Source organism: Astatotilapia calliptera, chromosome 17 (assembly GCF_964374335.1).
Source record: "Astatotilapia calliptera chromosome 17, fAstCal68.1, whole genome shotgun sequence".
Classification (NCBI taxonomy): Eukaryota; Metazoa; Chordata; class Actinopteri; order Cichliformes; family Cichlidae; genus Astatotilapia; species Astatotilapia calliptera.
In genome coordinates, this window is record NC_137438.1 from 3,404,731 (window position 1) to 3,419,171 (window position 14,441).

Genomic DNA, 14,441 nt, shown 5'->3' on the forward strand with positions numbered 1-14,441 from the left:
ATAAATTCTTTACAAATCCTACCATGTGGATTCATGGATTTTTTTTTCACATTCTGTCTCTCACAGTTGAAGTGTACCTCTGGTGCAAATTACTGACCTCTGTCATCATTTTAGGTGGGGGAACTTGCACAATCGGTGGCTGACTAAATACTTTTTTGCCCCACTGTATATGTATATATATATATATATATATATATATATATATATATATATATATATATATATATATATATATGTATGTGTATATATATATATATATATATATATATATATATATATATATATATATATATATATATATATATATATACATATATATATATATGTATGTGTCGGGGGAGGACGCTGGACAGACCTGGTGCACCTAAACGCGTAGTGAGGGTGTGCTGGGAACGTCTAGCAGAGGCCCCAGTCCGCGAGATCTTCAACGCACACCTCCGGCAGAGCTTCAACAGCATTCCGAGGGAGACTGGGGACATTGAGTCCGAATGGACCATGTTCAGCGTCTCCATTGCCGAAGCTGCTGCATTGAGCTGCGGCCGCAAGGTGGTTGGTGCCTGCCGTGGTGGTAATCCCCGAACCAAATGGTGGACACCAGAGGTGAAGGGAGCCACCAGGCTGAAGAAGGAGGCCTATCGGGCTTGGTTAGCCTGTGGGACTCCGGAGGCAGCCGACAGGTATCGACAGGCCAAGCGGAATGCGGCTCGGGCAGTGGCTGAAGCAAAAACTCGGGTGTGGGAGGAGTTCGGAGAGGCCATGGAAAAAGACTTTCGGACTGCCTCGAAGAGATTCTGGCAAACCGTCAGGCGTCTCAGGAGGGGAAAGCGGTGCTCTACCTGCACTGTGTATAGTGCTGGCGGAGCGCTGTTGACGTCGACTGAGAAAATTGTCGGGCGGTGGAAGGAATACTTCGAGGACCTCCTTAATCCCACTGACACGTCTTCCGGGGAGGAAGCAGAGTCTGGGGATGAGGGGTGTGACCCACCAATTTCCGGGGGCGAGGTCACTGAGGCAGTTAAACAACTCCTTGGTGGCAGAGCCCCTGGTGTCGATGAGGTCCGCCCCGAGTTCCTGAAGGCTCTGGACGTTGTAGGGCTGTCTTGGTTGACACGTCTCTGCAATGTTGCGTGGAGATCAGGGGCAGTACCTGTGGACTGGCAGACCGGGGTGGTGGTCCCCATCTTCAAGAAGGGGGACCGGAGGGTGTGTTCCAACTACAGGGGGATCACACTCCTCAGCCTCCCCGGGAAAGTCTATGCCAGGGTGCTGGAGAGGAGGGTTCGTCCGCTAGTCGAACCTCGGATACAGGAGGAACAATGCGGTTTTCGTCCTGGTCGCGGAACACTGGACCAGCTCTTTGTCCTCTCGAGGATACTTGAGGGTGCATGGGAGTTTGCCCAACCAGTCTACATGTGTTTTGTGGACCTGGAGAAGGCATTCGACCGTGTCCCTCGGGGCGTCCTGTGGGAGGTGTTGCGCGAGTATGGGGTGTCTGGCCCATTGCTACGGGCCATTCAATCCCTATACAACCGTTGCAAGAGCTTGGTTCGCATTGCCGGCAATAAGTCGGACTCGTTCCCGGTGGGTGATGGGCTCCGCCAGGGCTGCCCTTTGTCTCCGGTTCTGTTCATAATTTTTATGGACAGGATTTCTAGGCGCAGCCAAGTGGCGGAGGGCTTTCGCTTTGGTGGCCTCAGAATCTCATCTCTGATTTTTGCGGATGATGTGGTTCTGTTGGCTTCATCGGGTGAGGGCCTCCAGCTCGCACTGGAACGGTTCGCAGCCGAGTGTAACGCAGCGGGAATGAGGATCAGCACCTCCAAATCTGAGGCCATGGTTCTCAGCCGGAAAAGGGTGGAGTGCCCACTCCGGGTCGGGGATGAGTTCCTGCCCCAAGTGGAGGAGTTCAAGTATCTCGGGGTCTTGTTCGCGAGTGATGGGAGAAGGGAGCTGGAGATCGACAGACGGATTGGGGCTGCGGCTGCAGTAATGCGGACGCTGCACCGGTCAGTCGTGGTGAAGAGGGAGCTGAGTGTAAAAGCGAAGCTCTCAATTTACCGGTCGATCTACGTCCCTACCCTCACCTATGGCCACGAGCTGTGGGTAGTGACCGAAAGAACGAGATCGCGGATACAAGCGGCAGAAATGAGCTTCCTCTGAAGGGTGGCTGGCCTCTCCCTTAGAGATAGGGTGAGAAGTTCGGCCATCCGGGAGGGGCTTAGAGTAGAGCAGCTGCTGCTCCACATCGAAAGGAGCCAGCTGAGGTGGTTCGGGCATCTGGCAAGGATGCCCCCTGGGCGCCTCCTGGGCGAGGTGTTCCAGGCATGTCCCACCGGGAGGAGGCCCCGGGGCAGACCCAGGACACGCTGGAGAGATTATATCTCTCGGCTGGCCTGGGAACGCCTTGGTATTCCCCCGGACAAGCTGGAGGAGGTGGCTGGGGAGAGGGAGGTCTGGACCTCTTTGCTTAGGCTGCTACCCCCGCGACCCGACCTCGGATAAGCGGATGAAGATGGATGGATGGATGGATGGATGTGTATGTGTATATATGTATGTATATATATGTATGTATGTATGTGTATATATGTATATATGTATGTATATGTTAGGAACACGAGAAGCTGGAAGGAACACGAGAAGCTGGAGAAATGCCAAGGGCTCAGAGAAGAGCTCGAGAGGATGTCGAGGGTGAAGGTAACGGTGGTCCCCGTGGTAATCGGAGCACTAGGTGCGGTGACTCCCAAGCTAGGCGAGTGGCTCCAGCAGATCCCGGGAATAACATCGGAGATCTCTGTCCAGAAGAGCGCAGTCCTGGGAACAGCTAAGATACTGTGCAAGACCCTCAAGCTCCCAGGCCTCTGGTAGAGGACCCGAGCTTGAAGGATAAACCGCCCGCAGGGGCGTGCTGGGTGTTTATATATATATATATATATATATATATATATATATATATATATATATATATATACAGGGAGTGCAGAATTATTAGGCAAGTTGTATTTTGTATTGTATTTTTGAGGAATAATTTTATTATTGAACAACAACCATGTTCTCAATGAACCCAAAAAACTCATTAATATCAAAGCTGAATGTTCTTGGAAGTAGTTTTTAGTTTGTTTTTAGTTTTAGCTATTTTAGGGGGATATCTGTGTGTGCAGGTGACTATTACTGTGCAGAATTATTAGGCAACTTAACAAAAAACAAATATATACCCATTTCAATTATTTATGTTAACCAGTGACACCAATATAACATCTCCACATTCACAAATATACATTTCTGACATTCAAAAACAAAACAAAAACAAATCAGCGACCAATATAGCCACCTTTCTTTGCAAGGACACTCAAAAGCCTGCCATCCATGGATTCTGTCAGTGTTTTGATCTGTTCACCACCAACATTGCGTGCAGCAGCAACCACAGCCTCCCAGACACTGTTCAGAGAGGTGTACTGTTTTCCCTCCTTGTAAATCTCACATTTGATGATGGACCACAGGTTCTCAATGGGGTTCAGATCAGGTGAACAAGGAGGCCATGTCATTAGTTTTTCTTCTTTTATACCCTTTCTTGCAGCCACACTGTGGAGTACTTGGACGCGTGTGATGGAGCATTGTCTTGCATGAAAATCATGTTTTTCTTGAAGGATGCAGACTTCTTCCTGTACCACTGCTTGAAGAAGGTGTCTTCCAGAAACTGGCAGTAGGACTGGGAGTTGAGCTTGACTCCATCCTCAACCCGAAAAGGCCCCACAAGCTCATCTTTGATGATACCAGCCCAAACCAGTACTCCACCTCCACCTTGCTGGCGTCTGAGTCGGACTGGAGCTCTCTGCCCTTTACCAATCCAGCCACGGGCCCATCCATCTGGCTCATCAAGACTCACTCTCATTTCATCAGTCCATAAAACCTTAGAAAAACCAGTCTTGGGATATTTCTTGGCCCAGTCTTGACGTTTCAGCTTGTGTGTCTTGTTCAGTGGTGGTCGTCTTTCAGCCTTTCTTACCTTGGCCATGTCTCTGAGTATTGCACACCTTGTGCTTTTGGGCACTCCAGTGATGTTGCAGCTCTGAAATATGGCCAAACTGGTGGCAAGTGGCATCTTGGCAGCTGCACGCTTGACTTTTCTCAGTTCATGGGCAGTTATTTTGCGCCTTGGTTTTTCCACACGCTTCTTGCGACCCTGTTGACTATTTTGAATGAAACGCTCGATTGTTCGATGATCACGCTTCAGAAGCTTTGCAATTTTGAGACTGCTGCACCCCTCTGCAAGATATCTCACTATTTTTGACTTTTCTGAGCCTGTCAAGTCCTTCTTTTGACCCATTTTGCCAAAGGAAAGGACGTTGCCTAATAATAATGCACACCTAATATCTGCCTATACAGAAGCCTATACAGCTTGGAGTAAGACAACATGCATGAAGAGGATGATGTGGACAAAATACTCATTTGCCTAATAATTCTGCACTCCCTGAACTAACACCCAGCACGCCCCTGCGGGCGGTTTATCCTTCAAGCTCGGGTCCTCTACCAGAGGCCTGGGAGCTTGAGGGTCCTGCGCAGTATCTTAGCTGTTCCCAGGACTGCGCTCTTCTGGACAGAGATCTCCGATATTATTCCCGGGATCTGCTGGAGCCACTCGCCTAGCTTGGGAGTCACCGCACCTAGTGCTCCGATTACCACGGGGACCACCGTTACCTTCACCCTCCACATCCTCTCGAGCTCTTCTCTGAGCCCTTGGTATTTCTCCAGCTTCTCGTGTTCCTTCTTCCTGATATTGCTGTCATTCGGAACCGCTACATCGATCACTACGGCCGTCTTCTTCTGTTTGTCTACCACCACTATGTCCGGTTGGTTAGCCACCACCATTTTGTCCGTCCGTATCTGGAAGTCCCACAGGATCTTAGCTCGGTCATTCTCCACCACCCTTGGGGGCATCTCCCATTTTGACCTCGGGACTTCCAGGTTATACTCGGCACAGATGTTCCTGTACACTATGCCGGCCACTTGGTTATGGCGTTCCATGTATGCCTTGCCTGCTAGCATCTTGCACCCTGCTGTTATGTGCTGGATTGTCTCTGGGGCATCTTGACACAGCCTGCACCTGGGGTCTTGCCTGGTGTGATAGACCCCAGCCTCTATGGATCTTGTGCTCAGAGCTTGTTCTTGTGCTGCCATGATTAGTGCCTCTGTGCTGTCTTTCAGTCCAGCTTTGTCCAGCCACTGGTAGGATTTCTGGATATCAGCCACCCCCTCTATCTGCCGGTGGTACATACCGTGCAGGGGCCTGTCCTTCCATGATGGTTCCTCGTCTCCCTCCTCTTTCTTGGGTTTCTGCTGCCTGAGGTATTCACTGAGCACTCGGTCAGTTGGGGCCATCTTCCCAATGTATTCTTGGATGTTCGTTGTCTCATCCTGGACTGTGGTGCTGACACTCACCAGTCCCCGGCCCCCTTCCTTCCGCTTAGCGTACAGCCTCAGGGTGCTGGACTTGGGGTGAAACCCTCCATGCATGGTAAGGAGCTTTCTTGTCTTTATGTCAGTGGCTTCTATCTCCTCCTTTGGCCAGCCTATTACCCCAGCAGGGTACCTGATCACGGGCAGGGCATAGGTGTTGATGGCCCGGATCTTGTTCTTACCATTCAGCTGACTCCTCAGGACTTGCCTGACCCTCTGCAGGTACTTGGTGGTTGCAGCTTTTCTAGCGGCCTCTTCATGGTTCCCATTCGCCTGCGGGATCCCCAGGTACTTGTAACTGTCCTCTATGTCTGCAATGTTGCCTTCTGGTAGTTCAATCCCCTCAGTTCTGACTACCTTCCCTCTCTTTGTTACCATCCGACTACACTTCTCCAGTCCGAACGACATTCCAATGTCATTGCTGTATAGCCTGGTAGTGTGGATCAGTGAATAGATGTCTCGTTCACTCTTGGCATACAGCTTGATGTCATCCATGTACAGGAGGTGGCTGACAACTGCTCCGTTCCGTAGTCGGTATCCGTAGCCAGTCTTGTTAATGATCTCACTGAGGGGGTTCAGGCCTATGCAGAACAGCAGTGGGGACAGAGCATCTCCTTGGTAGATCCCGCACTTGATGGTGACTTGTGCTATGGGCTTGGAGTTGGCCTCTAGTGTTGTACGCCACATCCCCATTGAGTTCCTGATGAAGGCTCTTAGGGTCCCATTGATCTTGTACAATTCTAGGCATTCCAGTATCCAGCTGTGGGGCATTGAGTCATAGGCCTTCTTGTAATCAATCCAGGCAGTGCACAGGTTGGTCAGTCTGGTCTTGCAGTCTCGGCTGACTGTTCTGTCTACCAGTAGCTGGTGTTTTGCGCCTCTGGTATTCTTGCCAATTCCTTTCTGTGTCCCGCTCATGTATTGACCCATGTGCCTGTTCATCTTAGCCGATATGATGCCTGACAGGAGCTTCCATGTAGTACTGAGGCAGGTTATTGGTCGGTAGTTGGAGGGGACCGGTGCCTTCTTGGGGTCCTTGGGGATCAGGACCGTCCGACCTTCGGTTAGCCATTCCGGGTGTCTCTCGTTAACTAGCAGCTGGTTCATTTGTGCTGCTAGACGCTCGTGGAGTGCAGTCAGCTTCTTTAGCCAGTAGGCGTGAACCATGTCGGGCCCTGGTGCTGTCCAACTCTTCATACTGGAGACCCTTTCTTGGATATCTGCCACTGTGATGGTTACTGGATCCTGTTCGGGGAGGTTGCTGTGGTCTGCCCTCAGATCCACTAGCCACTGAGCATTGCCGTTATGGGTTGCGTCCTTCTCCCATATGCTCTTCCAGTATTGCTCGGTCTCCAGCCTATACAGCTTGGAGTAAGACAACATGCATGAAGAGGATGATGTGGACAAAATACTCATTTGCCTAATAATTCTGCACTCCCTGTATATATATATATATATATATATATATATATATATATATATATATATATATATATATATATATATATATATATATATATATATATATATATACACATACATATTAGGGGTGAAACGATACTCGTATCGATATTGAACCGTTCGATGCAGTGCTTTCGGTTCGGTACGCATGTGTATCGAACAATACAAAATTTTTAATTCATTTTATCAACTTTTCTGGCGTTTGGAATTATTTTGGTTTTCATGTGACGTATGACCCTGAAGGTAAGCGCGTCATGGACTAAAGTAAAACAGTATGTTGGATGTGCCACGCAATACTCAATTACATGGGTGGGAACTAGTGTGTTAGCGCAATTTGCTCGTTAATGTGTTGGCCGTCCAGCCCATGCACGGGGCGATCCGCGGTAGCTCGTTAACGGAGATTTAACGTGTTGTGGCGTTAAGGTCATTTCAGATTTACGCTGACAGCACCAGTGGGAACACAACGAATATGACTGCACATTTACATCATCCTAGTGCAAAGACAAGTGGAACAACAAGCATGCTACTAACTTTAGCCGAGTCATTTAGACCGCTGTTAGCACATGATTCTCCTTATGCTGCTGAGAATATAGCCCAGAAGAAGCGCATAGTATAGCTTTTATTTTGGAAAGAGCCATTTCTCTGTAATAAACTCTCTTTTCCAAAGATCAGTGATTTCTCGATCAGATAGATTTATTATTTTATCGCTTTGTTGTTTCAGCAACATTAAATTTAAAAACTGTACGTTTGAGTTAAAATATATATTTATAATTTTAATAAATGACAAATTAAAAAAGCATGAACATTTTTTGTATCGAAAATATGTATAAAAAATATCGAACCGTGACACCAAAGTATCGAACCGAACCGTGAATTTTGTGTATCGTTTGCACCCCTAATATATACATATATATGTGTGTGTGTGCGTGTGTGTTTGTGTGTGCGTGTGTGTGCGTGCGAGTGGAGGGACAGAGAGAGAGGAAGAAAAATGGCCAAGTCCCTTTAACTGCCAGCTTGGAGACTGAAAAATGATCCCCTCAGCTGACTGGCTGATAAGAACAGAAACTGCAAGGGGAGGTCACCTTCAGATAAACTAACCTCTGCTGAATCATTTATCACAGAATATGATGGATGGAAAACTGAGACCTGGACATCAGAAATCACGGCACGCGACTAGGAAAACTAATGAGTGCTCTAACCCTGTTGGAGCTCCCTGCCAAAACCAAACAAACAGCCTGCAGTCAGAAAAGTGAGATGACTGAGCAAATTGAGGTAAAGTGAGTTGATGTAGAATCTGATTACTCCCAGTGAGGAATTAATTTGTGGATCAGTTATTAGCCCAGAGGGACGTGGAATGAAGAATAACTTGAATAAATATGAATTAACTTCTGGAACTGAAACCAAATGAACAAGGATGCTTTACTATTCAGACAAATGGTATTGGAAGCTGTTTGTGTTTAATGTTCACTAAAGGAAAAAAAATATTCCAAAGCCTGGTTTTCTGGATAAGAGGGTGCAGGACGGAAATGTGTGCACAAGACAGACTGCTGGGTTTTCTTTGGTGTGAAGGCATGAGGTATAAATTTCATTGTTATGGTTTATTCGTTCTTCTACTTTTATTATTCTGCATACTTAGAGTTTTAGGGAAGGTTCAGGTTAGCATAATATAAACAGTGAAGCTGGAGGATGAACGCTAACTTTTTTCCCACTTGATAAAAGTTAACGTGAGGGTTCCTGATGGTTAGGGACAAATGCAATCGCATGGCAGGATGCTGTAAACGGACCAAACATCAGTCAGGAGAACAACTGAGATAATCCATCCACAATACGAGGTTAGTGATTCATATACTGCTGCATGGGCTGGGCTGTAGTCAGTGTTCCCAACTCCTCAGTAAGGACAATCGCTATTGGTTGTCCTAAAAGTCGCTAGAAGTCGCTAAATGACGTCATCGCCTAATTTGCATAATTGGTCATGCTAATCTAATTGTAACCTATGTTGTTGGAGAGAGCAATAACATTGTGGAAGAGACATAAAGGGAGTAAAAAACGTCCTAAATGCATTTAGAGTTTATTTAGAACTACAAATTAAATTTCTTTTAGCAATTATTGTTTTTTTAATGTCACAATTCCAACCCTGCTCCTTTACCCGGGCTTGGACCGGCAAAAGTGACCCGAAATAGGCGCTCTGGTGAAGTTACTTTGTGTGTGTGTTTATAAGTAGTTTTAAACCTTGTGATCCACAAAACAGCATAAGAGTAAAAGAGTAAAAGAAGAACTGACTGCGTTACAGCACCCGCTGCTTGTTGAGAGTTATGCGATACGCGCTTTCACGTCTGAAAACTCGCTAAATATAGCGACAAACTCGCTAAATTGGCAACACTGGCTGTAGCTACATCGTAAGGTTTTAAAAACTGAGCCTTAGAATAAATAGCGGTAATACAAACCGAGAGAGAGACAGTGATCACTGACTGTTTTTAGGGGCCTGGAAGCAGGACTCGTCACGTCATCACTTAAAGACTGGATTATGGAATTTATTTATGGGCATTTCCAAAAGTGTTAAATGGTAAAATTCAATGTGTGGTTAAAAAAAAACATAAGATGGAAAACTCCTGCATTTGAAAACAATACACTGTACTGTATTTTTACAGATTTGTTTTGTTTTGTTTTACTCTAATGGTTACATGTTGATTAGAGTATCTAAATGATCCTGGTTAGGAAAACTTGTTGTATTTTTCTCCAAGTGATTCGGTTGGCTTATAAGTTCACCCTGTCATTCACTTATTTGCACTGGAAATCATACTGAGAAAACTGCTCAAAAGGCTGATACCATGAAGTAAGTTCCTACTGCTATTTTTCTAGGATTACATTTTTGTGGATACCTTCCTGTTGGAATACTTAGCATACTGTAGGTGATTTTCATTAGAGATTTCTCTTTATCTGCTTCAACTTTCATTTTTGTCAGTGAAGAAGTGTATAGGGTTCACTAGAGTTTTCGGGAGGTCTCTGTGGATCATTTTAGCCCTGAGCACTAGCCGCTGATGCTAGGGAAATCTTAATTACCATGCAGCAAGATTCAGCATTCAGACCGTCCTTTTTCTCTCTCACACACACACATGGGGACACACTTTTCAGGGCTGCTGCCTCTGTCTCTGCTTCCTTCTCCAACGGTGGATTTTGGAGGTAGTGATATACCAGCAGGACACACCACGGTGCGTCCCACAGGCACAAAATGTTCTAGAAACTTCCACCGTCTCTCATCGTGGCTTCATTTACTAGAATGTACCGGTGTTCAGCTGCTAAAATAGGAACTACATAAACAGCATCCTTTTGGAATATTTGTAGAGCTAAACTGTCACTTTAAAAAAAGTGTACAAAGATGTGTGAATACAGAATTCTGAGTATTACCATTAGAACTTTATGCTAGAATGTTGATATTGATTTGTGGATTTAAAAGAAGTATAACCGGAATGATTACTGGGCCATCTCTGTCTGTCTGTCTGTCTGCAGCTAAAGTTGATAATAATAAGATGTGGTTTGTGGAAATGAAGTGTGTTATTGCTATGAAAAAGCTGCAGTAACAGTATTATGAGGGAGGTTCTATCAGTTTTTAAATATATGGTGTTGGGGGTCTCCTACAGAGCAACAGCATTTGATTGATTACTAACATTTCCATAAAATTTCTCATGTCCAAAGACATTCATAAACGGAGCCAACGGCCAGTTGAACTGATTCCTCTCTCACCTTGAATAATTTTTTCCAAATCTTTCTCTCGGACTCATCTCCAGACTGCCTCTTGGAGTTCATCATCTATGACAGCTGTAATCTGTTTCTTTTTTAGTTCGTTTACATTTGCTTCATGGTTTATCTGTATTTAAAGATGTCAAGAAAAGATTTGAACCAATTTCTGAAGAAAATAGTTTTCAGGGCAATTAACTCACAATAAGCTGATGTCAGAATACCAGCTAGCCTTGCAAAATTAAGGCTACAAATACCTCTTAATGCATCAGAGATTTTGACCATAATTAGACTGGAATTCCATTTAGTAACAACAACTGACTAAGCAGTTACCTAGTCTCCAAATATGGTAACCAGTGTGCATAAATTCCACCTACTAAATGTTAAACACGTGCAACAGCTGCCACAGTAGACAGAGATGGTAGAAATCTGAAAGTAATTTGATACTAGGCTGGTCATTAGCTAGACATTAACTAAAGGAGAGAGAGGGAGAGCTTAACCCTCTAAAATCTGAAAACAGAACAGCAGCTGTTGAACTGAACGCCATCATCTTTGGATCAAAGCACAGTGGTAAGTCGCACAATGATGCCTCTTGTTTCCTTCTTTCTACTGAGAGCGAAGGGCTCAAACCCTCACATCAACACACTGCCTCAAATAATGACAGCAAAATTGAAGGGCTGGCAGTGAATGAGAGAAAAGCACACATGGCGTAAACAGACTTTAAAGGCAGGCATTGATGGGCTGTGACATAACTGGACACTGAAACCAGATGAATCTTTTTTTAAGGTTCCTTTTTATTTCAGGACACAGTGATCCATGCTTTTTAAAGGAAACTGAAGAAAGTGTTCCAGGTTTCACATGCTAACACTTTTGGTGTATGTTTGCCAAGCTAGTGTTTTCAAACCGCAACATAGTCTCTATAATTTCTTTAATTATATTTTTTTCCATTGTTTGCCTGTAAAAACTAACCGTAGATTGCTCCCACACTGCTTGAGACACAACAACAACATAAAGTTACATAGTTACATATTATTTAAAAAATCTACAAAAAAGAAGGATGTGAAACATCTTTCACAACAACAACATATTTCGCAACAAGAAAGACTGGTGTGATCAAGCACAGATCAAAGATTCTGGAACCATCAGCTGTGGAATCACAAATACCTGCAAAAAAAGAGGGAAAAGACAGAAAAACCATCAAACGTGAGAGAGAAGACAATTATTGGCATATAAAGACCGAAAGAGAAGAGGTGCTCAGTGCATCATGGAAAGTTGCTTGGCACCCTGACAACAGCATAACTAAGGGATGCTTCAAAGACACCTGATAGTCCTCCATTATCTGTACCACTAGCAAAAAAATTTATTAACAAGAAAAGTTTGAAGTCTAATCTTGAAATGTAGAGACAGTGTCTACCTCATAAACTTGAATCTGGCTTACAAGAGAGGGACCTGATCACTGATCTCTGGATAGTATGAGGTCTTTAAGGTGTGGAAGAGCTTTGTCATTAAGAATCAGAATCAGAAAGGGTTTTATTGCCAAATGTTGAGCGGGTTTACAACATTAGGAAATTGCTGCGGTGCTTCAGTGCAAACATACTGTTATAAATACTGTTATAAATACTGTTATTAAGGGCTCATTATGTGAGGAAAATCATTGTTAATTCTGTATCAGAGGCAGCCAGTGAAGAGTAGCTAATATAGACGAAGAACTATAATTTCTCTCTCTAAGTACTTTCACTGCAGCATTTTTAGATCAACAATGGGCTTTCTGGAGACTTTTCTAAAAATGTGGATATTCACTAATTACAACCCTATTTAGTATGAACTACTTTTTTATCATTGCTGTAGACATGATGTTCCTAAATCTGACAATACAGTGCATGCAAGCAAAGACAGACTAAGATACTTGTTTTATGTGTGAGTTAAGAAAGAAATCCTAATCAAAAAATAATTCCAAGGTTTCTCACAGCAGTACTAAAATCAAAAATCCATTTTTTAAGTGTGTTTTGGAGCTTTTAGGGGGAAGTTCCATAGCTTCAGAAGTAGAAAATCCTGGGTCATCAAAGCCTTTATGTTTTTAAGCCATCCCAGTTATTTGCATCACCTAGCAACATAGATAAATAAACTTGGTTATCATCTGCATAGCAGTGGAGGACTGTAACAGATGAAAAGTATCAGTCCTAAAACATGTCCATGTGGAACTCCGCGGGTAACCTTTGTGTCTGAGGAAGACACATCATTCAACAAACTGAAATCTATCACATAAATATGACTTTAGCCTCTAATCTCACTGATTTTTTGCATCTTTAGCAAAATGTTGGTTTCAAACACAGTTGTGAGATTTGATAGAAGAGAGAAACTTAAATTAAGTAAGGCATTTGGAGACACTTGTGCTTTTTGTACACTTTTTCATGTACTTTAAATCCTGGCTGAAATTAATTAACCAAAATTCATTTTTAAGGATTTTGCAAATATTTAAGAGGTTCGTTGCAGTTAAATGTAAAGTTTGCTATATGCAGCATATCAACAATATTGGATCAATGGTAAAACATCCTTGAGCAGTCCAGTTAGGGTGGGTTTAGACCAGCGGTCCCCAACCCCCGGGCCTCGTACCGGTCCGTGAGTCGTTTGGTACCAGGCCGCGAGAGTTGAGGCTCAGGCGTGAAATGTTTCGTTTTCAGGGTTTTTATCGGTTTTCAGCGTTATTTTGTTATCGTTTTTATCGTTAACTCGGTTTTCCTGGGTCTTTTCACGTGTGTTATGAATAAATCTTCTTTTTTCGGTACCGGTACTAGTTTTATTTTGTTGTATTTATCCGTGACACCTTAAAGGCCGGTCCGTGAAAATATTGTCGGGCATAAACCGGTCCGTGGCGCAAAAAAGGTTGGAGACCGCTGGTCTAAGCAATCGGCTTGAGTAATGGGCAGAACAATTACATTAACTTCCACTAGAGGGGAGTATAACTACCTGCTCTAATTAAATTGGTTGCCGACTGCCAGTAAAACAGAAGAACATGAAGAAGAAATTATATAATAGTCATGCTGTGAGTGAGACGACGCAGCACGTAATAGCAATAAATAAATATTTGAAAATAAAAATAGTGAGTCTGACCTGGGTCCTTGAGAAAATTCCGACCCAGACGAAGGCCCTAGCATTAGTAGTGGTCAGAAGAAAGCAAAAAAAGGGTAGATTGGGGACAAACTTGTTAGTCCAATAATCACACAACTGCTATGTTAACTCCAACTTGAATGGTTGCCTTCTTTCGTTCCTCCACACAAGAAAAAACTGACACTCCAAAAAACTCCTACTTCCCCTTCCCGCCGGCGCGTAGCCATGCCCCCCCTTCACTGGACACTTGCGCAGTCGGACAGATACATCTAAACAAACTGAACCAATTCTGCTATACATGGTGCGCGGGGAAAAATTATCAATATGCTTTTTGTGACATTTTTGTTTGGTAGTATGTTGTGTTATTTTTCTAACGTGAAATATGTACCGTGGCTCCAAAAGATTGGGAAACACTGGTTTAAACTACAGAACCCAACACTGCCACCTTCAGAGCGATTGGCGCAGCATTTGTGAAAGTGACACTGCTGGTAGTTCTCTTTTCAATGATAGAAATGTAAGGAGACAGACGCTATGTTCACACTGCAGTCGAAAGCGCATCAAATCCGATTTTTTTTTTTGACCCTATGCGACCCATATCCGACCATGGTATGACAGTGTGAACGGAACAAATCCGATATTTTCAAATCTGATCTGGGTCACTTTCGTATGTGGTACTGAATCAC